Source organism: Erpetoichthys calabaricus, chromosome 8 (assembly GCF_900747795.2).
Source record: "Erpetoichthys calabaricus chromosome 8, fErpCal1.3, whole genome shotgun sequence".
In the NCBI taxonomy this organism is placed as follows: domain Eukaryota; kingdom Metazoa; phylum Chordata; class Cladistia; order Polypteriformes; family Polypteridae; genus Erpetoichthys; species Erpetoichthys calabaricus.
In genome coordinates this window covers 111,262,128-111,288,630 of record NC_041401.2, presented here as the reverse complement: position 1 = coordinate 111,288,630, position 26,503 = coordinate 111,262,128, and the positions used below count along the sequence as shown (strand labels likewise).

The 26,503-nt window shown below is 37.4% G+C and overlaps 1 protein-coding gene across 3 annotated transcripts in view; it reads left to right on the top strand.

Annotated features, from left to right (window-relative positions):
• LOC114655950 (epidermal differentiation-specific protein-like) overlaps positions 1-26,503 on the top strand; it is a 324,209-nt gene that overhangs the window by 126,121 nt on the left and 171,585 nt on the right. The gene's annotated exons all lie outside the window — the stretch shown is intronic.

Here is a 26,503-nt window from a genome sequence, read left to right as displayed (position 1 = left end):
AGAATCGCCATCAAAATGCGATGACTAATTGCGTAAGGCAGCTCACGTATTTACGTTACAGTAATTCATCTTCTATTCATCGCCATTTGACGTCCATGAACCCCTCCATTGAATAAGGTGATAACAAATCCACTGTGGTAGATCAGGTTGATTTGGTCTGCTGCACCAAACATCAAAGGTGTCAATCCGGAGCACATCAGAGAGGCTGAGAGACACGGCGCAGATAAGTCACCGACACACAGACACAGACACATACGGAACACTCCGAGGTGAGCAGTGCATGTATCAAGTGAGCAGTGCAAGTAACTATGAGGGGCCAAACAGGCCATAAATCATATATTTCTGTGTGTAATCTATTGGTTTACGTATCAACACTATTGGTTTATGAATATTTACTATCGGTTTGCGTGCATACTTAATTGGTTTGCGTGCGTATAATACTGGTTTCATTCATATGAACTATATGGTTCTTGTCCGTATATTATCGGTTTGTGCGTGAACTATATCCGTTTGTATATGCATAGCACTGGTTTGCATATGAACTATATTGATTCGCGTGTGTATATTAGTGGTTCCAGTACGTTTGTTATTGGTTTGTGAGTGAACTGCATTGGTTTTCGGTTGTATGTTATCGGTTTGCGTATGAACTATATTGGCTTGCGTTCTGTGCCGGTCTAACGATGATTTTGTGTATGCAACTATATTGGTTTCATGCACGTCTTATACTGGTTTCATGTGGGTAACATATCGGTTTTGCGCCTTGAACTCTATTGGTTGTATGTGTGTTCCATGTCGGTTTCTCGTACGAAACATACTGGTTTGTGAACGAACACTATTGCAACTCTGTGTATGAACTATATCGGTTCTGCGTACGAACTATATTGGTTGTTCACGTGATCTTCAGTGAAAATGGGCGGGGCAAGAAACAGGAACTCAGGGGCCGGTAGTGTCATGGAGCGTGTAGAGAAGCTGACAGGAGACAGATCTGGGTTTACTTTAAACAGTGCAGTATTTTTTTCCACACAATAGGTTTGGGAAAGGACTTGGTGGTAATTATTACTATTTAATAGAATCTGCCATTGAGTGTGTAATGAACACAAAGCTGAAGTTAAGTACGTATTTGGTCGTCTTTTTATTCGCTTCCAGCTACATGCTCGCTTGCAACCCGCGACTGTACTTTTTCACACAGCTTTTGCAAGCTAGTTACTTATTCTACAGGCAAAATATTCTACATTTACTACTGACGCCTTTATCCAGTATAACATTTAGTTACTACTGGTTACATTTCTTATGCCCAGCGATCCCGCACCGTGCCGCCTATTCAGGTGAAGTGACATGCTCATGGTCACACAGTGTCACTATCAGGACTTTAACCGAGAAATGTAGGATTTAGAGGGCAAAGCCCTTACCACAATGCCCCAATGCTTGCACATCTGCAATGTGTATATTATTTGACATAATATAATCTTGTCCAGGGACAGATTCCTTTGTTTAAAGTTGAGTGTAACTTTTTTTTAACCCGTTCAAGAGCTAAATCTGGGATATTTATTCTTTCAAATAATGTATCAGTTTGCAGATTAATGTACACGCTGTATAATATTTTACCATGCACTTAACATTGAAGAAGAAGCTGGTTTGTGAATAAGTAGCTGACTACAAGCATATGTGTAGCTAGGAGTGAATAAAAAGCCACCTGAATGTGTACCTAACTTAAGTCCCGTGATCATTTCAAATGTTAAACGTTAATCATCACCAAGCCCTTTCACAAACATTAAGTGGCATACCAAAAGTATTCAATCCCCTTGAAAGTCATAATTTTCTGCAAGACAAAAGATGTATACACATTTATTCATTCAGTATTTTTCTTATGCTGTGACAAAACATTTCAAAGACAAATAAACCATTTTCTGTAGACGTTTAACTGAAGAAGAAAAACTCCAAAGTTAATGTTTGCATAGGTATTTAAACCTCTGTGCTTTGGAAGCTCCATCATTACACCAATGACAAATTAATTACAAATGTGACAGTCGTTTAACAGTCATAATTAAACATGATGAGGTGCTACTTGTGAGTCCTTTCTGTCTCTCTGGATATAAACAGCCCCCTTTGTAAGGGCCGTAATCTTTGGTGGACAGTCACTGCAAAAATGAAAACAAAGAAGCATTCTACTGATGTGAGAAACAAAGTTATTGAAATGCACCAGACTGGGAATGACTATAAAATATCAAAAGAGTTTTGAAGTGTCCCATTGCGCACTGTTGCATTCATCACCAGAAAGTGGAAGGTTCATCAAAGTACACAGACTCTGACTAGAACAGGCTAGTCCCTCAAAACTCAACATCAGAGTGAGGACATCAACTGGTGAGAGAGGTGACTAGAAATCCAACTGTCACTCTCAGATGTCTGCAGACGATCTTTAGCTGGAGTAAAGGTGCAGGGGTCCAGCAATTTCAAGAGTTCTCCATAAAAACAGGCTTCTATGGGAGGGTAGCATGAAAGAAGCCATTCCTTAAGAAGGTCCACATAAAACAATGTATGGGGGCGTTTGCCACAAAGCATTAAAAAGACCCAGTTAAAATGTGGGAGAAGGTTTTATGGTCATATGAGACCAAAATAGAAGTTTTTGGACAGACGCAAGAGGTATGTGAGTGTAACACTAACATTGCCCAGGCCTCAAGAAACAACATTCCTACAGTGGAATATGGTGGGTGCAGTCTCATGGGGATGCTATGGGGATGTTTTCATGTGCTGGGTCTGAGAATCTTGTCAGAGTTGAAGGGACAATGGATGGACACATATACTGCACAATTTTGCAAGAGAACTTGTTCCAGTCTGCTATGAAAGCTCAGGAGAAGATTCATCTTTCAACATGATAATGACCTTAAGCATTAGGACAATGTGACACTTTAATAGCTCAAAAACAGAAAGGTGAATGTTTTGAAGTGGCCAAGTCAAAGCCCTAAGCTTAACCCTGTTGAGAATCTGTGGCACTGTTTGAAAACTGCTGTTCAGAGGTGCCATCTCACCAACATAGAGGGTCTCTAGAAATCCTGCCAAGAAGAAAGGGGCAGAATCACTCCTGAGCAATGTGCAGAACTGGGGGCCTACTTACAAAAGAACGAAAGGCTGTTACGGCAGCAAAAGGGTTCTTGACAAAGTAATGAATGTGTTGGGCTTGAATACTTAATGCAAACATCAACTTTGGAGTTTTTCTTCTTCAGTTAAATATCTACAGAAAATGGTTTATTTAGAAATGTATTGTTACAGCACAAGAGTTCACATTAAAAAGAATGAATAAATAAACGTGGAAAAATCTTTTGTCATACAGAAAATTAGGATGACTTTTAAAGTGAATGAATACTTTTGCCTGTCACTGTTTGTTTCTGAAAGGGCTTGGTGGTTATTATTTTTAACAGTTATTTCCCGTATTTCTGAAATATTCACGGGGGCTGACGTGAGGTGCACATTCTGCTGGCTTTTTATTCAATCCTAGCTACATCCAGTATATGCTTGCAGTCAGCTACTTATTCATACAGGCTTTTGCACACCAGCTTCTTATTCTAACAGCATGGCAAAATATTCTACAGCATGTACATTAATCAGAATCATTACAAACTGATCAATTATTTGAAAAAATAAATATTCCACATTTTGGTTCTGCACAGGTCAAAAATGTTAAACACAACTTTAATTTAACAAAGGAATCTATCTTGTCACAAAACTGTGAAAATTAAAGTGGCTGAACGTAGATTTAACACTTTACAGTGCCCATGATAGCACAGTAAATCCTATTTATCAGATATTGGAGTGGAAATACGCAGGTACTCGTATCTGGCAGGGCAAAAATCGGCTGCATCTTAAAAAAAGCATATGCCTTGTCACAAAAACTGTGAAAGGTAAGGTGGCCCAATATGATGTAACTCACATATACTGGTCCTAAATATGGAACATCTAGCTTTTCAAAGAAGGGACACGATCATATCATGTCAAATAATATGCACGTTGCAGATGTGCAAGCAGTGGGGCATTGTGGTAAGGGCTTTGTCCTCTAAACCCTACATTTGTCGGTTAAAGTCCTGATAGTGACACTGTGTGACCATGAGCATGTCACTTCACCTGTATAGGCGGCACGGTGCGGGATCGCTGGGCATAATAAATGTAACCAGTAGTACTAAAGTTATACTGGATAAAGGCGTCAGTAGTAAATGTAGAATATTTTGCCTGTAGAATAAGTAACTAGCTTGCAAAAGCTGTGTGAAAAAGTACAGTCGCGGGTTGCAAGCGAGCATGTAGCTGGAAGCGAATAAAAAGAGGACCAAATACGTACTTAACTTCAGCTTGTTTGTGGTCATTACACACTCAATGGCTGATTCTATTAAATTAGTAATAATTACCACCAAGTCCTTTCCCAAACCTATCGTGTGGAAAAAAATACGCCGCTGTTTAAAAGTAAGCCCAGATCCGTCTCCTGTCAGCTTCTCTACACGCTCCATGACACTACCGGCCCCTGAGTTCCTGTTTCTTGCCCCGCCCATTTCCACTGAAGATCACGTGAACAACCAATATAGTTCGCACGCAGAACCAATATAGTTCATACACAACATTCCGATAGTGTGCGTTCGCAAACCAGTATGTTTCATACGCAAAACCGATATAGTACACACATAAATCCAGCATGTTACTTTCACAAAGCCGGCATAGTACGCACACATAAAACCGGTAGAAGACTGACAAGGACTCAATGTAGTGCATACACAAAACCAATAGGCGTTCATATGCGAAACCGATATATTACCCACGTGAAACCAGTATATTGCATATGAAAAACCAGTGCTATACGTAAGCAAACCAGTAGTATACGAACACAAACCAATATAGTTGATACGCAAACCGATTGCATACGCACGCAAACCAATGCAATTCCCTTACAAACCGATAGCAAACGCACGTGAACCAGTAATAAAGTTCAATTCAATATAGTTCATATGCAAACCAGTGCTATGCATATACAAACGGATATAGTTCACGCGCAAACCGATAATATACGGACACGAACCAATATGGTTCATATGAATGAAACCAGTATTGTTCGCACGCAAACCAATTAAGTATGCACGCAAACCGATAGTAATCATCCATAAACCAATAATGTTCATGCGTAAACCAATACTTTACGTAGAAAAATATATGATTTTTGGCCTGTTTGGCCCCTCATAAGTATCAAGGGTCGGCATTAAAGATCCTCTTGAGTGCTGAAGCAACAACAAAAAGCACCGGGATAAACACATCTGGACCTGCTGCCGAAAAAGCATTTGCTTTTAACAACAGCATCCCTCCTTCGTGAACACATCTTCAAGGTCCGGATAGGCGATCAGTAAAAAGTTGACTTAGTCACAGCACTGTGCAATAATAAAACATTTCCTAAAACATATAGTTGTCCAGTCTGTATCATTCCTAAGCAATCTTCCAGTTATAGAGGCACAATTCCAATTACTAACACATTTATCGTGTAGCTCCCCCCCCCCCCCCCCCCCCCCCCCCCCCCCCCCCCCCCCCCCCCCCACCCTCCCCCCCCCCCCCAAAGTACGAACACATTCCACCTTATTTAATTTAATATTTAAAATTTTAAACCGCTAAACCCGCCATCAACAACTACAATAACAGTTTAAATCGTCACTCAAATATTTTTTATTGTTATAGACATAAAACAAGATGCCCATTTCCATTTGATAGATCTTTACTAGTGTTCTCGCCTTGCTCGCTCTCGGTCCACGGTGGAATTTGCTGTTAAATGGAAAAAAAAAAAAAAGAAAAAACAGACTCTTTTGGGTCACAATGGGTGGACGTGGGACCCGAACCCACAAAAGCCTTATTATGGAGCGGCAACTCTACCACTGCACCGCTACTGTTTTCAGCAGGGTGGATGTTTTTTATGTATGTATGTATGTAATGAAGACAAAAACAATTATATATAGATGTATAGGCTAGCTATATGATATACGTTCAGTGTTGCATGAAAACGTTGCATGAGGTGAAGAATGAATATTTATGAGGAGTATTACAGTGAGAGATTTGTCGGTCACCCGTATTACTAAAGCTCTTCTTTGCAGCATTATTCATTCTACAAGTCGGCATTTGTATGATGTATAATTTATAATTCTATTTTTTGCCACAAAGTATTATCGGGCACAATCATTTAACATGTATGGATCATCCACAAACATTCATTTCAATGGGAATTCTGTTGAGTTTTTGAACTCTGTTGATGCCATATGTACTTCAAACTGGAGCTTGATGAATAATGATTCGAAGCACTAAGCAGACATGCACACTGGAATCATCAAGCTTGGTTAGAAGCACTGAGCAGACATGTGTACTGAGATTGCGTCATGACGGAGCTCCGAAGCCTCAGACATGTGTAGTACTGAGATCATGACGGGGTATCCGAAGCCCTCAGTCATGCCTAGTGCTGAGATTGCATCATGACGAGCTTCAAACGGGGCTTTGAAGCCTCAGACAATGCCGCCACTGGGGGTTAACTGAGGCTTTGAAGCCCTTGAGCAGATTCGAAGCCTCAGACATGTGCACCCTGGGTTAACTGAGGCTTCGAGCCTCGAGCAGATTCGAAGCCTCAGACATGCGTAGTACCTGAGATTGCGTTGTCGCTACCCGATCTGCGTGCCTTCCAGATTTGCACGGGCAGGCGTATGAAAGCCTAGCATGCCGTAAAGTGTTCACGCATGCGTTTAACCAGATTGGGCAGACATAAAGTGAGCGATGACTGTTTTCGTTCAATACGTATGCAATAACACACCTCCGCATGCGCTTAATAATAAAAAAAATATATACTAAACATTTCGCTTTACGGCACGGGATCGCTCTTCAACTGCGCATGTCGATACACAACGGGCCGTACAGTATTTTCGTTTAAATGCAAAAGTAGTTGACCATAAAGATAATATTATTAAATATTCATTGTACGTTTCTGTTTTCAGGGCTGAATTAAACTTGTCATATTCCTCGTTATAAACGTTATCGCTGAGATCGCTTCGTTTAGTTTACATAGCACTTCTTTATTCAGTTCCCACTGTACAAAGAAGTATTCAACCATTGCATATGCCATTATGGGCGGCACGGTGGTGCAGAGTGGTAGCACTGCTGCCTTCGCAGTTAGGAGACCTGGGTTAGCTTCCCAGGTCCTTCCACTCAAAAAAATAATTCATTGGATGAACGTAATTTTATCTTGCCACTTATATCTCATCTAATAAATCATGTTATAGTCAATCCATCTTAATAGTGTTGTTTCAACATCACCCATGTTTTGTAAGTGTAACATAATATTAACATTTACATTCAATTATTTGGCTTTTATTAAATTTAACATGTTTGTACCAAGTTAGTCTAATTAAATTCATTTAAATTGATTTTATATTGATTAAACACTTTGGCACAACAACAGTCAGCCATGTTATATGAACTAGTAAATGTTTTGTCTGTTACACCAATGTTAATCTTGTTGAATGAAGTAATGTAGCTTTTGTCTGTAATACTCACATCAAACTTGTTTCAGTTAGTGTTTTTTATTGCTTAAGTAAACAATTTTAATTCAATTACTGAAACATACATAAAGGATAGCTTGCAAAACCATCTCTTTTATTTTGCTCTAATATTTTTAAAACAACTATAAGGATCCCAGTTCAGCCCAGCTTTCTCCCCTTCAACCATCTCATATTAGCACCAACCCACTGGGCTCAATGACTTTCTTCATACCACCCAAGAATTTAAATCAATAGTCCAAATTGCAATCACACTCTTCTTAGGGGTGGTTCAAAGCTAAGAGATCAAGCTGAGCTGAGTAAATAACGGGTACATTTAGAATCTTTCATTAACAGCAATGCATGTAGATTACAGAACTTCCGAACAATGAAGACATGCTGACTTCCCGTGGACTAAACATAAAACCAGATTCTTAACTATCATCGTCTTGTCAATGCTGCCATATTGTGGAAATGTGTGGGGAAATAACAGTTCAGAAATAGTCATTCAAAATGTGGGGCACTTCTGTCATATATGGTTTAACGTCAACAAATGCAGAATATTTTGCCAACAAAAAAATAACAGCCCTAAAGCAATCTTTGGGATTTGCCACAATTCAGATTAAACTTACTTGTAAAAATGTAATAAAATATGCATTGGAACCAACAATATGCATTTTTAACACAATTTTAAGCACTGTTATAACATTCAACACTTGCATTGCAAAAAATAAATCAAAAGAAATGAAACATTACTGTAATGTTGCTTGCATACCTTTTGCTAACTTGAGATGTCAAATCTTTTGTAAATTAGTGCTCATTTTATCAGGCTGTATCCATTAATGTAGTCTATTTACATGTTGTAGAAAGCATTCAATGTGGGTTTAAGTTCGAATATGACTGCTCCACTTAGAAACACATCTTTGAAAACCAGTGTGTACATTTGACTTTGTAACAATTGTCGATGTTGGTAGAAATCACTGTTTACACTGTAAGTGTTATGAGACTTTTAACTATGAGCCAACAATCTTTGTCTCCAAGTCTACTGAGCAAACCAAATAGTGCTTCATAAACATTTTATAATTTTTGTAATTTTGAACTTCAAAGTTAAACACAAAACAATCTGCATTGCAGGAGATATGGAAAAATATCTGGCTTCCTTGAGTCTGTTTCAAGGCTCATTCACCCCATTAGCTTGTTTTTTAGGAACTGTGCCTTGGATGACAACCTCTGCCCATCCAAATTCATGATAATTTTTTTGTAAGACTTTCAAAAGTGCATTTGAGCTCGGTGGGGTAGCTTAGGTTCAGACAGTATATCAGTCCAAATAACAGAGCACAAGCAATCACGATGCTCCTCAAACTCAAGTGAAAACCTCCACACCTTCAACTCAGGGACACAATATTCTCTGGGTCATCTCAGGCTCTGCACCCTCCTGCTGAATGACATACACTCCCATCACAGTTTGCTGCATGGCTTCAGTGTTGGCCTCAGTGTTCTGTGAAGTAAAATATGGTATAATAAATACATTTTTTGAGACTAGATATTGGTGCAAAAAAAAATGCTGATTGCTGATCATAACATTATAAAAACATTTCCAATTTATGACTAAAAAAATTTTACTCAGTTCAATTAAAGAGTGTACAAGAATAACACAGATGCACCAAATGGACATCCCAGTGCGCAATGAGAGAATTAACTGTAGAAACAAAGAAGGAAGTAACAGAGACCAATGATCGCTATAGAAAGAGCTCAGTCAACCACATCAAGACAATGCAATATAAGTGGCCTACCATTGCCTACACAACATTCAAAGCCCATCTGCAATTTCCTAGAGGAACTTTAGGTGGGGCATTTATCCATATGCATGAATTAATTTACAACAGCTTGCCCAGCTCTGTACAAAATATATTAAAATAATTTTGTTTTGGTAGAAACTGATATGTTTACCAAATTCTAAATTTTATGTCTCTAATTTCCAACCTCAGAAATTTGACATGAAACAAAAACAAGGACAAATTACATTTATGTTTTAGTCGTACAGGGTGTCACATTTGCTGTTTCATATTTCAAATTTATTACCTATAACCTCCTGCTGGTGTAATTATCATAACACACAAAGTAAATGTGATGAAGTGAAATGTGCTGTAAGTCTACATCTTTGTCACACGTTGGTGAATGTAACTCACTGTGTATTCCTTCACAAGTTCTCTCTCGTGGTCTTCTTTCAGGTAGACGCACAAGGACTTGAGGATGCATGCTCGTCTTGAATGTATTGTGTCATCCTGGGGGTAAGAAAGGGAATCCATTATGAGAATATTAGCTTTTAGGCAGCAGTTTTGAAAAAAGAACTATGGTAGAACAATACTTAGGGTCAGGAGGAGACCAAAAGGCATGTACTCATCTATCTCAACCACATCAAACACAAAATAAGGCAACCACACACACTACTTGTTTTAAAATTAACCATATGATTTTATCAATTACTTATTAAATCTCAGACTGACGCTTATGCAATTGGTATAACAATATGATTAAGTGTTTGATTAGGTAAAAAACATCTTAGGAACTTTTGTCCTACCATATGTATAGATATTTTTGCTCATGAAATTTTTGTGATATGGGCCTAAAAGTACTTCATAAGCACAGGTCTAACCATTTTAAACACAAACCTTGGGAGACAGCCATCATGATGTGTCTCATTTTTCTTCCAGCCACCCCACCTTTGCTTCGAAAGATCTCCATCATGCGTGGAGTGTACCTGTCTATCTCAGAAAAGAATGTAGATAGCAGTGGTACAGTCGTTATGCCAGGAATTCTCCTTGTCCGATCTGAAAAACATGAACAATGCACTTATGACTTGCACTGTTAGAACACAACATGCAACAGCAGGAAAGGACATACCAGGAATTATTAGCTGTTTGATCACAATATTATATCAATATTAGTGAAGAAACAAACAACTGGTCATCACTATATAACACATTCTTGGGGCATAAAGCCTTACATATAGGACATGCACCTCTTTCTGAGTGAACAGAGTTGGCCATCTGCTTTTGAAGTCTGCAATCAAGGGCTGTCCTTGAATAATTTCTTGCCTTCTGTATGAGAAAGTCTTCTCCATTTTCATTGTCACTATATGGTCATTGTTTCTCTTCTGAATCTCTGAAAGCAGTGCAATTCTCTCCTTTTCCAGACTGTCAGTGGTTTCTCCTTTTGGATACTGCGGACAATAATTGACTTCTGCCCTTCTAGGCTTTTTCACATTCAACGCTGCCTGACTTTTGTCTTTGGCCTTGTTCTTTAGTGAATTTACCATCACCTCAGCACAGCCCAGGCCTCTGAGTTTGGTCCAGAGAGTGGCCATTTTATACTTGAGGCTAATCTTCCAACCATAACAGCCATTGAAGGATCCCTGATCCCTCAGACAAGGATGCTTTTTCACAAAAGCTTCTGCAACTTCATTCAGGTCATTGTCAGTTGGATAGACTTTAAATTTAATTATTTCTTCAGCCAGTCTTTCTAAAAGGTGGGATTTCAGTTTTGGTGAGGGGGTCAAATGAGTTCCACCAGCACTGAACTCAGCGTTGGCCTTTTCAAGTTGCAGTTCGGCCTCATAGCTAAAACGAGGGACTGTGAAGACACTTGGCCACAATGACAGTCTTGTAGATGGCGATGAATCTGACGATGAAGCAGGCTTTGTATTATCCGTGTCTGCTGAAGAGCTTGAAAAGGAATGTGTTGGACTCTGGACTACAACAGGTTGACCTGTCACTGCTTCATCTTCTGTAAAACTTTGTAACTGTAGAGTATATAAGTATACAACCTTTAAAATTGCTTTATCATTGATTTCAGAGATCGAAGTCAGGTTTATGAACTCGTTTCCGAAATCAGGATCTTGATATTGAAGGTGAAAATCCTGTTCCACTCCAAAATTAGTCTTTATTTCCTGGCAGAATTCCTCAATGGAGTCTGATATCCTCGCTGGTAAAATTAGTTTCCTGGCATCATCTTCTCCAAGTATGATCCTCAGTCTTATGGGCTGGGCCATCATGCTGACCTGGAAAATTATTTAAAAAATAAATAAAAATGCACTCATCGAATATTGTGTGAGTGTGTGTATATATGGGTCAAATTCTAATGTCAACAATTAAGGCAATCAACAATAATTTGATGATGTCACCTAGGAAATTGTAAACGGAAAAGGACAGGTGAATAGTGCATTTTCCAGATTTGTCTTGGATTCTTTTAGTTAATGACATTAGTTTAAAAAAATCAACAGTCAATTCTCAATAAATTAAGTAGAATCTGGTCTGCAAAGCATGATTTATTATTTACAGTACAAGGTGATACAGTAGGAAAATACTTACAAACATTACTCCTGTTTACCCTGCAAGTTAGTGTGTCTCTTCAGAGTAACCAGATGCAGGCCTCCCTCTGAATAGGCTGCAAACGGGTAGTCATCGAGTAGTTCCCCATGCTTAATCAGAGACACTCTCTCACATGTGACATGTCAAGTTCAAAAGCTCTGAAGTGCTCTCATACCAAGCAGAGAACTTTTTCACAAAAAAGTATCCTGCCAGTCAAAATAAAAATCTGCAGAATTTCTGCAAACTCTGGCAGACCAAATAATTGCCCATGGACAACTATCATTCCTTTGTTGTAGTTCATGCCATTGTATGACACACTTTTTGTAATATGGACATCAGTTTCATCTGGTAATCTTTGCTTAATAGCTATTGCAATGTCACTTTGCAGAATATCAATTGGTACTGATGAGACAGCAGTTACCATTAAAGGTGTCCTATGGTCAGAAGAGTGCAAGTCAGAGGCAATCATGAGCTGATGTTTTCTGGCAAGTGTGAGGGGTATGTTTTTAAAACAGTTGGTATGGCGAGCAATCTGTTTAAAAAAACTATGTTTCGCCTCAAATCTCATTTTCCATTTGTGGACAAGAGGCCCAAAGAGCCAAATCAGAGCAGGGTAGTGTTCCAAATAATGATGTTTAGGGAGAAGACTGTTGTTTGGAAAAAGTTCTTGGTATCTCTGGTGATGTTCACTGATTTTACACTCAAGGTATGAAATCGACTCATCAGACTGGACAGGGGTTACAACAAGCTCCACAATGTCCTTCAGATCCAAAACAATATGCCTGTGGTATTGCGTGAGGCCGATTGGTTTTATCTGCCCATTTGTACTCAAAATTTTGGAACAAGTTGTTAAGTTTTTCTAAGGTTAAATACTTTTTCAAACCCAAATGTCCTCAAATCTTCACTTTTACAAAGGACTGCCAGATAAATGGATGAGAGGGCTGAATGAGAGCCAGGAGGTAAATTGCCCAAGACCCAATATACACCACAAAGCTTATGCTTTTTGCGTGAGGTCCGAAGAGGATTACAAACCTCAAAATCGTCAATATAAAGGTTTATGGAAATTCTCAACTTCTCAACAGCTAGAAAGCTATTTCTTTTATAATTTTCACCATCTCGAAAAGATCTGTAAACCTGCTGATTCATATTCTCTCCGTTTTCTTGAGCTATTTGTTCTTCAATCACTCTATCCAATAATTTATTGTGACTCAGTATTTCCTGCAATAACTGTAATAAAGGGATGTACTGAAATGACTTCCTTTGGTCTTTAGATAAAAAATACTCAACAGGCTCTACAACCCTAAAATTTAGTGTGTGGTATAGTTTTCTTTTATAAGAACTGGCAAGAGGACCACACTTTCCCAGAATTTTAGCCACAGGGTTAGAAACACACACAGAATCGGCAAATTCTTCAATAACAGCCTGACCAATATGGAGGTTATGGCTTTTGAAAATTTCTGTAATTGTACGCTTTGTGAGAGGCGCACTAGCTGAACTTAACAGAAAATGTAACTCCTCTAATAACTCATCTACTCCTTTTGCTGGAACATGAAATATATGTTCTAATTTCAACAATATTACTGCTATTTTCCATTCAATTAGTTCTGGCTGATTTTCAACAGCATTATAATCACTTTCTGTCACTGACTCACTTTCAAATTCACCATAGGATACATCTGCAGAACAGCTAGCCCTTACGTTATCAGAGGACTCTGACACTTGAACCGGGTCCACAAGTGTAACTACACTGGCTTTAAAATCTTTAGGTATGTGTGGATGATGCTTCCTCTTTTTGTGTGTATAAAATGTATTGTAAATATTTGTCTTGAAAGGGCAACCAAGAAACACACAACTAACTGTCTCGTTCCTTCGCAGATGTGTTCCAATATGGACAAAAAAATCTTTCTCCAAGAAGACGTCACTGCATTCACATAACTCACTTTTAAAAGTTACTGAACTGGAAGCTGTCTGCGTAAACTGAGATGAATGAGCTTTATAGACATGAGTGTTCAGTCCACTCCACGTCTTGAATGTGCACGGACAATTTACATATATGCACAGATAATGTTGGCCTATTCCATAATGATGATGTAGTTTATAATGCTGAAGTAATTTGTACCTACTTCTCTCTCTGGTGACACAATGTTTGCACTGCCACATACACGTCACTGATAGAAAAAGAAATATGCATTAGCAAACGATAATATACCAAACACAGGCCAGGTTTGGGTCAGGGGGATTAATCTTCTGCATAATGCCAACTAAATAACAGATACAAAATAATAGGACAAAAATATGAACTTACCATGTATTGTTGAGAAGGTGCAAAAGAATCTCAGAGCATGGGGATGTGGCTTTATTTTGTGATGTATTTCTGGTGGGAAAAAAATATAGAGAGAGATTAAAGTAGTTATTACTCTGATGAATTTGTGTTAATATCTGCATACACTGAAATGTGAAGACTGTTAGCCTTAATGCAGAGCACCAGAGAGCACAGAAACAATGACCCGAACAATATTCCACCTAAATAATTCTGAATTCAAAAACTAAGTGCGGATATTATAGAAAAAGAAAATGCACATGAAATTAATGCTGTTGTCCCCCACTATATTGCACTCCTCAAAGGCACCAAACTCCACTGACAAAAACAGCAATTTCAGGTAGAGCATCATAAAACACTTCAAATTCACCAAAACGTTTAGAAGAAATTACAGCTCTACACGGCTTTCCCGCCAACATCGCGCTCTTCAAAGTCAGCACACGCCATAAGTAAACCCCAGAGATAAAACAGTCCTAACCACGCAGATAACCATGAAACACATCTCAATCAAAGTCCACAGAAACGAAAAACAAACTTACCAAAATCTCCTCGTTAGTCTTTGCACTGCTGCAACAATTAGCGAAATTCTAATTCACGAATTTCATGTGAAAACATTCTGGCTCACTCTCCGCTATATCGTGACACACTCTCCTCTATATCGTGCTCCTCAAAGTCACCAAACTTACTAAAAAAACTTACTAAAAACTTACTAAAATAACTCAGATATTTCTAAAAACTACTATTTATCTCTCACACTACTAACCTAAAAGAGATATGTGAATTACTTACCTCATTGTCAAGTATGCCAAAGGATTCACTCCACGCACGCTCGTTAACGTCTCAACGGACTTTTCCGCATCCGGTGTGCGTGGAGCATGCGCAATAGCTGACGATATCAGAGTCATTGGTTTGATGGAACTCATTCTCATTGGATTGCCATGAATGAATGTAACTCATCAGAATTTTCTTTGAGTCATGTTCAACAAAAAAAATGAAGCATTTAATGAACATAAAAATGATTTTTCATGTAATGTAAACATATTACTACTTTGCTAATCAAACACATGCCCTAGTTGACTTTTTTGAGTGTGCGTGGAGTTTGCATGTTCTCCCTATGTCTGCATGGGTTCCCTCCGGGTGCTCCGGTTTCCTCCCACAGTCCAAAGACATGCAGGTTAGGTGGATTGACAATTCTAAATTGGGGTTTGTGTGTGCCCTGCGGTGGGTTGGCACCCTTCCTGGGATTGGTTCCTGCCCTGTGTTGGCTGGGATTGGCTCCAGCAGACCCCCGTGACCCTGTGTTCGGATTCAGCGGGTTGGAAAATGGATGGATGGATATGTCATTATAGTCTACATATAAAAAATAAATGACAGTTTTAAAAATAGATGTATTCAAGTACTTTATTGTCATTGAGTAACGCAACAAAATTACTCGTGTCAACTTCACGTTGCATTTAAATTCCAATGTGAAATAGTTCAGATATATAACAATACAATAAATAAATAAAGTATGAACTAAAAACTGAGTAATCATACAAAATATGTTCAAAATATTGGCAAGAATCCATATATAATGTTAAAGTAACCAGGATGGATTATTATTGCATAAATGCACAGCAGTATAGATTACACATTACCTACACTACCTACATTAATTGTACATGATCAATGAAAACGATTTCAGATTGAGGAGATATACGAGTTCAATAAGTTTATAGCAGTTGGAAAAAAGTTTTTTTTTGTCTATTTGTAGCATACAGATTAAAATAATAATAATTCTTTGCATTTATATATCTGAGATGCCTGCCAGATGGGAGAAGCTCAAACAAGTTCTGTCCAAGATGAGTGTTCTCGTTGATGATGTTTTTAGCCCTTCTTACACAGGGAATCTTGTATCGATGATCAAGTGATGGCAGTTCAGTTCCATTGAACGTCTTGTGATGTTTTTATGATCCACTACAGGGCTTTTTTGGCAGGTTTGGAGCAGCTGTTGTACCAGGCTTTCATGCAGTTAGTCAAAATAAGTGTGTATATATGTAATAATGAACTGTTGATGCACTTTTCATCCCTGGAAAAACTCTTTAAAAATAACTTTACATATTATTATTAATGAAATATACATGTCATAGGGCATCATGGTTTACAAAACTTTGTTACGGTGATACTATTGGATTGCATAAACAGTCTTTTTCAAGAAAAAGAAATCTTCATTTCATGTCTAACCTACATAAAGCACAACCCTAGCACCATCTTCTGTGATACTATTGCTCGTCTTGTACACAAATTTAAATGGCTTTTATTCACCCATATAGTGTCTTAAATGTGAGTTAATAACTGAATAATAAAAAAGGAAATACACTTTTCATGCAAATTTTATTGAATAAATGTAATGAGAACAACAAAATTAAACAATGTGAGAACAATGCACCTAAAAAAACCATGTCAAATGTACAAAAAAAAAAATGTAAAAAAATCACCACATAGCTTTAACATATTTTACCCAGAGCACAGAAAATTTAAAGTTACATTTTTTGCTATTTTGATCATTAAAATTATTCCACAAATAACTTCTCTAACATATTTTAATACTAATAAAGCCCAAACTGCTAAACTGCTTAACAAATATATATAACTATGAAAACGAAAAATATATATAAAATTAAAAAGTACACAAGAGGAAAATTGAAAGGTCCTTCTCCTTAAATATATCTGATGGTCAGATGGTCCTGTTGAAGAACACAAAAAGGTCTAGTTGGTCAGGATGATTGACAAAACAACGTCTCAGGTCACAAGGTCACAGCCTCCCCAGGCCACTGTGGACATTCTCAGCAAGCATACTGTTGTAGTGTTAATCCAATTGCAGCTACACTTCAAGAGGGTCTTCAGAAATCTTCTCTCTTCAGCACCACAGTCAGTTGCACATGACTTGACCAGGGTGCATGGCAAAGGGCATCACTGGACAAAAAAAAGAAAACAGCAGAAAAAAAACAATGGTTATTATCTGGTGTAAATCTTTCAAAGTGTATGCAGTTCCATTCATAAACCAGAAGTAAATCATAAACTGATAGAAGTGGGAATTAAGCAGAGGTGAAGTTTAAAAATGGAGTTTTAAAAGTATTTTGAAAGGTTTTTCATTTATAGCTGGCATTCTATATTTTTGGTATACATTTGCAAGCTGCTTCACCAGTTCTTTCATAAGCAAATTAGTGGTTGTGGTTTAAAGATTACACTGAGGAGTGTTGGGGGAGAGACAGTACCAAATACAGGAAGGGACTAAATTGTTCAGAGCTTTTTATGTAATGAATAGTATAGTACTTTAAAATCAACTGTGAAGGAGACAGCCATCCAGTTTATTAAAGCTAAGGTCAAGTAAATGAGCTTGGAATATGGAGAAAAACAAAATGTAAACAAAACAAGATACATTACCCCAGAATACTTGGCAATGACGCAGTAGATTCAGACCCAAGACTCAAATGAAGGATTCTGGAAGCACTGAGCAGTAGCATCTTCTATTCCAACAGATATCACAGCATTCCCTCCTTCTTTAATTGCTGCCCTATCTTTCGGTTAAATTCTTCCACTTCACTAAGGCAAGTAAAATATAAAAATAATAAACAAGAAATATTTAAACGCTTACTTCAAACATTCATTGAGTTGACTTATACCTGACACTGTATTCTGGGCCACCAAGAAATAGGTCTTCTATCTCCTGTCCTGATACACCCTGTAAAGCAGCCAGGGCATGGATGATGGACTATCCAATATTAAGAAAGAACAGAATACAAAAGTTGCTTGCATGTAACTGAAATATGACCATATCACATTATAAGTGAAGGCATACACCAATTACCCAGTAACAAAGCATAATACCCCTAAGAATGTGTGCTTTATTTTACAAATGAAACAGCCTGGTTTTGTTTCTATTGAAACTCATACAATGAGAAAAACAACAGTTACTGGGATTGCAAGGATTCACACACAGACTAAAATATTGTGGTCTAATGTTGGGGAGTTGCATAAGAAAAAACACATTTTAACATTCGTTAGTGAATACCAATTTACTTCTCTGTTTAAAAGAACTGTAAAATTTAGACACCTGATCTGAGATACATCTAGGCAGTTCAGATTTTCATATTCCCAAAAAGAGAAAACCTACTAATCCATTAATCAAGTATAAATCAGTAAATAACAGGAAAGTCCACCTGAGCAGTTTTTTTAATAACACAATTTATTAAAAGTTTTACATATTTCAAAATATTCATGCACGTTCATTGAAATCACAAGCCTATTTAAAACGGTAAATTTTGTAATATTCCAATTATTAAACAAAACGTCAGATAATCCTAAATTTATCTAGATTATATTACAATATATACTGTAGTCTCAAAAACTGAAAAGCATTCAATAAACATTACATACAGTACCTTTAATCATAAAATTCACGGACACACGTCGTATTTCACTTCACTCTCTGACCATTAAATTGTTGCTGAATTCTTCCCGTAAAAGAATATTCTTTCAAGTCGTTGTAAAATTGAAAAGTCTTCATTTTTCAAGAAGTGAAAAATATTCTTCTTCCCGGAGAAAAATTCAATATGCTCCTATTCTTTATGGCGTTCTTCTTTCTCCTTCTCACTCGAATGGCGGAAGTTCTATTTGTTAATGCAGACCGAGAAATTAAAATCCCGCGGTAACTTTTTTTCTCGAGTGTCGTAAAACATTCAACATGCGCAGAACAAATCGGGCAGCGTCGCGGAATTAATTTTAATTAAGCAGAGAAGGGGACTCGTGTCGCAAAGTAAAAAAAAACGCAGATCGTGCAGGGTCGTAATAGTTAAGTTCTGCGCATGCGTGCGCAAACCAGGTAGGCACTGCAGATCGGGTAGCGACATGCATCATGACGGGCTTCAAACGGGGCTTCGAAGCCTCAGACATGTGTAGTACTGAGCTCATGACGGGGCTCAGAAGCCTCAGACATGTGTAGTACTGAGATTGGATCATGATAGAGCTTCAAAGCCTCAAGCAGACATGGTCACTGGTTACTGAATCTTTGTGAAGCCTCAGCACACTCAAAGGCATTGACCTCTATATTTTGAGAGTCTATCTGACACTTAACTCTCTAGTTATATTTTGTAATTCGTACTGACATTACACACTTCAGTTAATATAGTTAAACTACAATTCAGGTAGTTGCTGAGAAGTAATTATTGTTCTTGTGGATTGCTGTGATTTCCTTTGTCAGATACATAGTGTCAAAGATATATTGTCATATATCAACTTTATATATATAAAAAGATTAGGTAAATCGTGCAACCTTTTTATGGAACCCTTAATTTTGTTCAAAACCGTACGTCATATAGTATACATCTATAAATTAATTTTTTTGTCTTCATTAGGAGAATACAACAATGATACTCTCGTGTCAATTAAACCAATTTAACGTGTATATGTCAAACAACATATTTCCACATCCGCCGCAGTAAGAACAGTAGTAGTAGTTCAGTTCTGTGAAGCTCGTTAATTAATTAGGTGGCTCAATGGTATTGCAACTGTCTCTCAGTAAAAACACCAGGGCTTCGCGTCGTTGATCCTCCACTTGTGAAAGGTTTTTTCAATTCCTCCATTTCACAATATTTTCAGCTGGGACGGATAGCGAGCGAATCGAGCTGTCGAGGGGAGGTTGGCCACCGTAGTCGGGCAGGGGGCACACGTCATTAATTATATTGTGTATGTAAAGAGTTTCACTGTAAAATATAATAAGCTTCATATTTGTGTGATTGGAAACCCTGGTGTCGTACTGAATTTGCATTGTAGAAAAACAAACTACTGTGCAGCATGCCTAAATGTGTCTTTTCGTTTCTGATCGCTATACGGCACTACCAATTTAAGACAATTCGCTATAAACAGTTTCAGCCAATCAGCGCCTTCTAAACATGCAGAATGACAGTGTGAACCTTTATTGTAGCAGTGCAGCATCTTCGTTTCAGTCAGTCATTGTCCTGTTAGACTATTTACTGTTAAGTGCTGCTTGAGGTACTGTTTATAGTACAACAGGTAGCCTACGTAGTTCTTAAATTGGAATTGAAATGCACACACAAGTCTCCTAAATTATTTATTGAAATGCTTATACATTTACAGTGTCCATTTTAGGAAATCGTAGTTTGTTGACAATCATAAGGTCAAAAACCAAGGAGGATATGAGTTTGCATGGACTGTGCTGTTTCTTTTTTTCGTGACATCGCATCAGTAGAGAGTACGTCAAGTTAACAATGCATTCTGTCCTAAATGACAGCGCACACGCTTTTTGATATTTCCTAAAGGCCAATGTGTCTCAGTTTGCTCATGAATATATTTTGACAGTGTATTTTAGTGAGAATGATTATAAACATATTACCCATGTTCTTGTAGATATGTAACGTTTGGTGAGAATAAAGAAAAAGTAACAGCACATATAATAGTTATGTTGCATTGTTTATGATTAACAAAATTCATAGTTTATCTAAAATGTTCTACTTATACAGTTGATTTATTCCACTTCTGAAGGTGTACACTGTCGGTATTCTCCATTGCATTTGCCCCCGAGTGTAACGTGTGCCAGTGCAACTGAAGGGTGGCAGACGAGCTCACGTAATGTGTGACAAGGCACATCCTCACCCTGATGCTGAGGCTCTTGTCATGAATATTCCCATCTTGTGCTTTTTCTCGTTCCTGCCAGTTTACTATTATTATTGGACACGTATGTAGAGGAAATGTGTGTCTTATTTTATGTCTATGAAAGGAAGGACGGTAAAGCCTTGAATGAAACTGAGTGTTGATGCTTTGGGTAACAAGACAGGTAAGGAGCAGGGAACATTAAACGTGACAGTGACTGCGGGGGATTGTGGAACTGGAAGATGGTTTAAGAATACAGGTATTTCAATAAATAATTTAGGAGACTTGTGTGTGCATTTCAATTCCAATTTAAGAACTACGTAGGCTACCTGTTGTACTATAAACAGTACCTCAAGCAGCACTTAACAGTAAATAGTCTAACAGGACAATGACTGACTGAAACGAAGATGCTGCACTGCTACAATAAAGGTTCACACTGTCATTCTGCATGTTTAGAAGGCGCTGATTGGCTGAAACTGTTTATAGCGAATTGTCTTAAATTGGTAGTGCCGTATAGCGATCAGAAACGAAAAGACACATTTAGGCATGCTGCATAGTAGTTTGTTTTTCTACAATGCAAATTCAGTACGACACCAGGGTTTCTAATCACACAAATATGAAGCTTATTACGTTTTACAGTGAAACTCTTTACATACACAATATAATTAATGATGTGTGCCCCCTGCCCGACTACGGCGGCCCAACCTCCCCTCGACAGCTCGATTTGCTCGCTATCCGTCCCAGCTGAAAATATTGTTAAATGGAGGAATTGAAAAAAACCTTTCACAAGTGGAGGATCAACGACGCGAACCCCTGGTGTTTTTTACTGAGAGACAGTTGCAATGACATTGGGCCACCTAATTAATTAACGAGCTTCACAGAACTGAACTACTACTACTGTTCTTACTGCGGCGGATGTGGAAATATGTTGTTTGACATATACACGTTAAATTGGTTTAATTGACACGAGAGTATCATTGTTGTATTCTCCTAATGAAGACAAAAAAATTATATTTATAGGTGTATACTATATGACATACGGTTTTGAACAAAATTAAGGGTTCCATAAAAAGGTTGCACGATTTACCTAATCTTTTTATATATATAAAGTTGATATATGACAATATATCTTTGACACTATGTATCTGACAAAGGAAATCACAGCAATCCACAAGAACAATAATTACTTCTCAGCAACTTCCTGAATTGTAGTTTAACTATATTAACTGAAGTGTGTAATGTCAATACGAATTACAAAATATAACTAGAGAGTTAAGTGTCAGATAGACTCTCAAAATATAGAGGTCAATGCCTTTGAGTGTGCTGAGGCTTCACAAAGATTCAGTAACCAGTGACCATGTCTGCTCGAGGCTTCGAAGCTCTATCATGATCCAATCTCAGTACTACGCATGTCTGAGGCTTCGGAGCGAGGAAGGTATTACTGCAGACTGGAGACATTATGGGCGGATCTGAAGGCGGGATAACTGTAAATGCAAGTGGATAGTATTGGCTAATTCAGAATTTCAACGAATGAGATTATTGTTCCTCTATGACAATCAAAAACTCAACTGTCCAATAATTATCAACGTTTGAAGTTGTCTATCAAGTGTAACTTTAACCAAACGATTCACAGTTCGTGATCTCTACCTCTTTGAGGTTCCGCCTTATAAAGTTTCCTCTTAAATAACCTGCAGTTGTACCAAGCGACGAAACTCCATTAAACGAAAGGAGACAAAAAAGAAGCTGCGGCGATGAAACTCCATTAGACAAAAGAAGAAGCGACAAAACTAATTGCTCGTATTTTTGACAATGGAAGTAAGTGTGCTTCAAAATGAAAACTTTTGAAAGTTGCATTTTTTTTCGTATTTTTAATAACTTTGTTTTGCATGGTTATGTTTGTACTGTGAACCTTTACGTTTGTATTAATAATCATTTCGCTGTAGTAACTGATTTATATTCAGTGCTTGAAGTGGACCGGCACTCAGCGGTACCGGCAACTCTTCAAATTTCAAAAGGCAAGTTTCACAAGAACTCCTCGATTGTGCATTGAAAAAGAAAAAAAAAACTTATACAAGCATCTAGGAAACGCTTGATCAGTTATTCTGTTGTGAAGTAGGCTTTTGATAAAGTTCAGATTGACTACAGTGGTGCACGATGTTACCTTTTTTCTTTTCAGTTTAGTTCCTTATGTTGGAGTAATGTGTCTAAATTGTAATACCAAATAATCTGCAATGTTTTTGTACCGTCAATTTTAATAGAATTTCATGGTAGTTTTGTGCAGATGATGCTTGCCATTTCTAAATTGTTAAAGACTTTCCTGCAATGGACAGTGCGCCACTAAATTATACGTGAGTCAGACTGACAGTCGCGATGTTCACAGAGCTTTTCAATTTATTTACAAGTGACATTTATATATTTTTTTCCTTTCAGCCAGCTTGCTACAAGAATATCTTATGGAAACTGGATGTTAATGAAAAATCAGGTAAATTGCAAACAACCGTCTGTTAAACTTGTAATTCACTTGTAGTGTTTGACTTTCACGTGTGTCTTTATTTCTTTCCTTCTTTTCTTAGGACATCCCTGCTGGTTCAGTACACTGTGGAGTAGACGTGTTGATGGTATTTGAATATTAACTGTAAGCTTTATGTAACTTTACATTCGTGTTTAGATTGTGTAGGATTTCAGTACTTTTTCTCGTATTCTCTGTCAGTCTGCTTTTTATCTGACTATGGAGGAACCCTTTGATATATTATTCATGTGTATGGAGGAACCCTTATATATTATTCATGTGTGGCATACCTTTAATTGTGGCATTCATTTAACGTGCCCTCCACTATTAATGACACCCCTTTATAAAAATGTTAATTTTAAAAATATTTATTTCTTGATGAGAGTTTTGTTTTTCTTTGAATGAAATTGTTTCAATTACAAGTCAGATGTTTCTAATTTTTTCAGTACAAGGTGACATTTCTTCAGCAAACAGGAATTTTTTTTAACCCTTCTTACTAATTTTTACAAGGGGTGCCAGTAATAATGGTGAGCACTGTATTTGTTCTTTTTATCTTAGGATGACGTGTCTGTGACTTGCATATTACTTTAGGTAGTGTCCAGATTGGGGTATTCATAATACTCTGACATAGATGTATTCTAAAAAACTATTGAGATAACCATGAATGAGAGTTTTTGTAGTGAACCACAGAGTAATTCTCACAGTTTGAACTTTATTCCAAAGTGTCCACTTTTCTGAGAAAACAGGTGTGTTCAGACCCAAACCAGATAGCTTGCACAAGACAAATACTTCATGTGACAATTTGATGTATTTATTTTTGTGTCTCCACCATGTAGGAGAGCAGACTGGCTGTGTGGCTGCAGAAGGGCAGCTGACTCGAGAACAAGGGGCTCAGGTTTATGAGGCTGCAGAGATCAGCAGGGCCTCCAGGAGGAGTCAACATGGAAAACTGTTGGAGTTCATCATAAAGGGCCATGGAGCAGATGATCACTTGCTGGTAACTTAGTTCAGATAACAAATAAAACTTTCTTATTGTAATCTATCTATTAGCAAAGAGCTACAGTATGATGACTTTATAGCACCAAACTCTTGTATTTGCTTGTCCAGCAGGCTGTTGTATCTGAAAAGGTGTCATCCAAATGGTTTAAAAATGATGAAGATCCTAAAGGTCACCGGGTAATGACCTCTATACAGTAGAAGATGAGGAGCTGACAGATGGCCTCTATAACTACCTGATGAAGTGATCTCAAGAGCTGTAGGCACTTTTGTGAAGATTGACAGAGTTCACATCTATCTATCTATCTATCTATCTATCTATCTATCTATCTATCTATCTATCTATCTGGATGTGCCGATTTAGCTTTAGTGAGTCTCTAATGAGTACAGAAAGTGTCTCTATGAGTAACGTCCTCTCTGTTTCTTTTTTTGTGATTGGCTCTTATTAAAGCTCGAGGAACAGTTGAGATGATTTCTCTAGCAGAGGCAGAAGGTCTGTTCATTGATGGACCAGCAGACAGTGAGTGGGACGTCATGTGGTGTTGGAGAGCAGACGGTTCTTTCTTTTTATTTTCAGCACCATTCTGTTAAACAGAATACCATTTTACTTGTAGTGAATTTAGACAAGAATATAAACTAAATACATATAAATGTAAATATTTGTTTAAAGTGAAATTTAAAATATGCATTAATATACTTTTAGTATTGGTAAAGGTATTTTTTTTTTAAAGTGAGTGAAGAGTTTGACAAACTTGAGCTTCAACTGTTGGAGTACAAAGACAGACAGACAACATCACTGAGGCATCTTAACTTGGGACTCCATCTCATCCCCTCCTGTAATAAATGTGTCACTGGCTTTATTGGTCTTGGGCCTTTTTTGTTTCTGAGTGTTAAACTGACTGTGCATGATAGAGTTGTGTAGATTTGATTTAACTATTGATGTAAATAATAAAAGACACTTTGTTGATTAAGTTCTGTATATTTGAAATTGTTGGTGTATCTGTTTTAGCCAATTCATGCCATCTGCATTTTTTCTTTAACTTTTATAACTGCATTGTACAGTTTTATTACTTTTTTTTGAACATTACAAGCAAACATGTCTATCCCCATTACATATTATTTATATATAATATATAGAACTGGGCATGTTTTAGTATATTCCCCGATCACTCTTTTTGTTAGAATGCACAAAGAAGATTAATTTTTCTTTCAGTTCAACTGACCCATCATTATTGTTAATTGTAAATATTTCTTGAAATGGTTGTACAATTTATACTGAATAATTATTAATAACATTTTGTTTTTGGTAGTGACAATACGGAGTGTTTTCATTTGTGCTGGTCCAGTCAACTCGTGTATTAATACAACTAGAACTGACAGATGTGAGCAGAGCCTCCACTTGTATCAACATGGTCTACAAATGGCACTTTGCTGGACTCGCCGGGAATCCCACAGCTTGGAAACTGAGCATCCTGATCAAGACTTTACTGTTCACTTACAGTCTACAACAATAAGGGTCTTACTTATCTTTATTTAGGAGTCACATTTTAAATAAAACTTGCATTGTCTTTAACTGAAAATGCAGCTTGTATATAAAGGAACAAAATTAAAGGGAAAGATTTGAATACTCCTGATAAATGGAAAAGTCAAAACCTTTGAAGCTCAGTATTCTAAAACCATAACTCACAGCTAGAACCTTGTTATTCTAAGGTCTTGACATTAAGTGTGTGTCTGTGTTTATGTGTATACATGTATATACATCTGTGTGTGTATATGTGTGTGTATATATATATATATATACAGTATATATATATATATATATATATATATATTATATATATATATATATATATATATATATATATATATATACGAACTGCTGAAAAAAATTAAACACTTTGAAAACACATCAGATCTCAATGGGAAAAAAATCCTGCTGGCTATCTCTACTGCTTTGAACTGATATGGTGATGTGTTAGGAACGAAAGGATGGAAATGCAAATGATCAACTGACAGAGGGAGGGCTGAATTCAAAGACACCCTGAAAATCAAAGAGAAAAAATGATGCAGCAGGCAGGCAGGCGACTCCATTTTGCCAAAATTTCATTGCAGCAACTCCAAA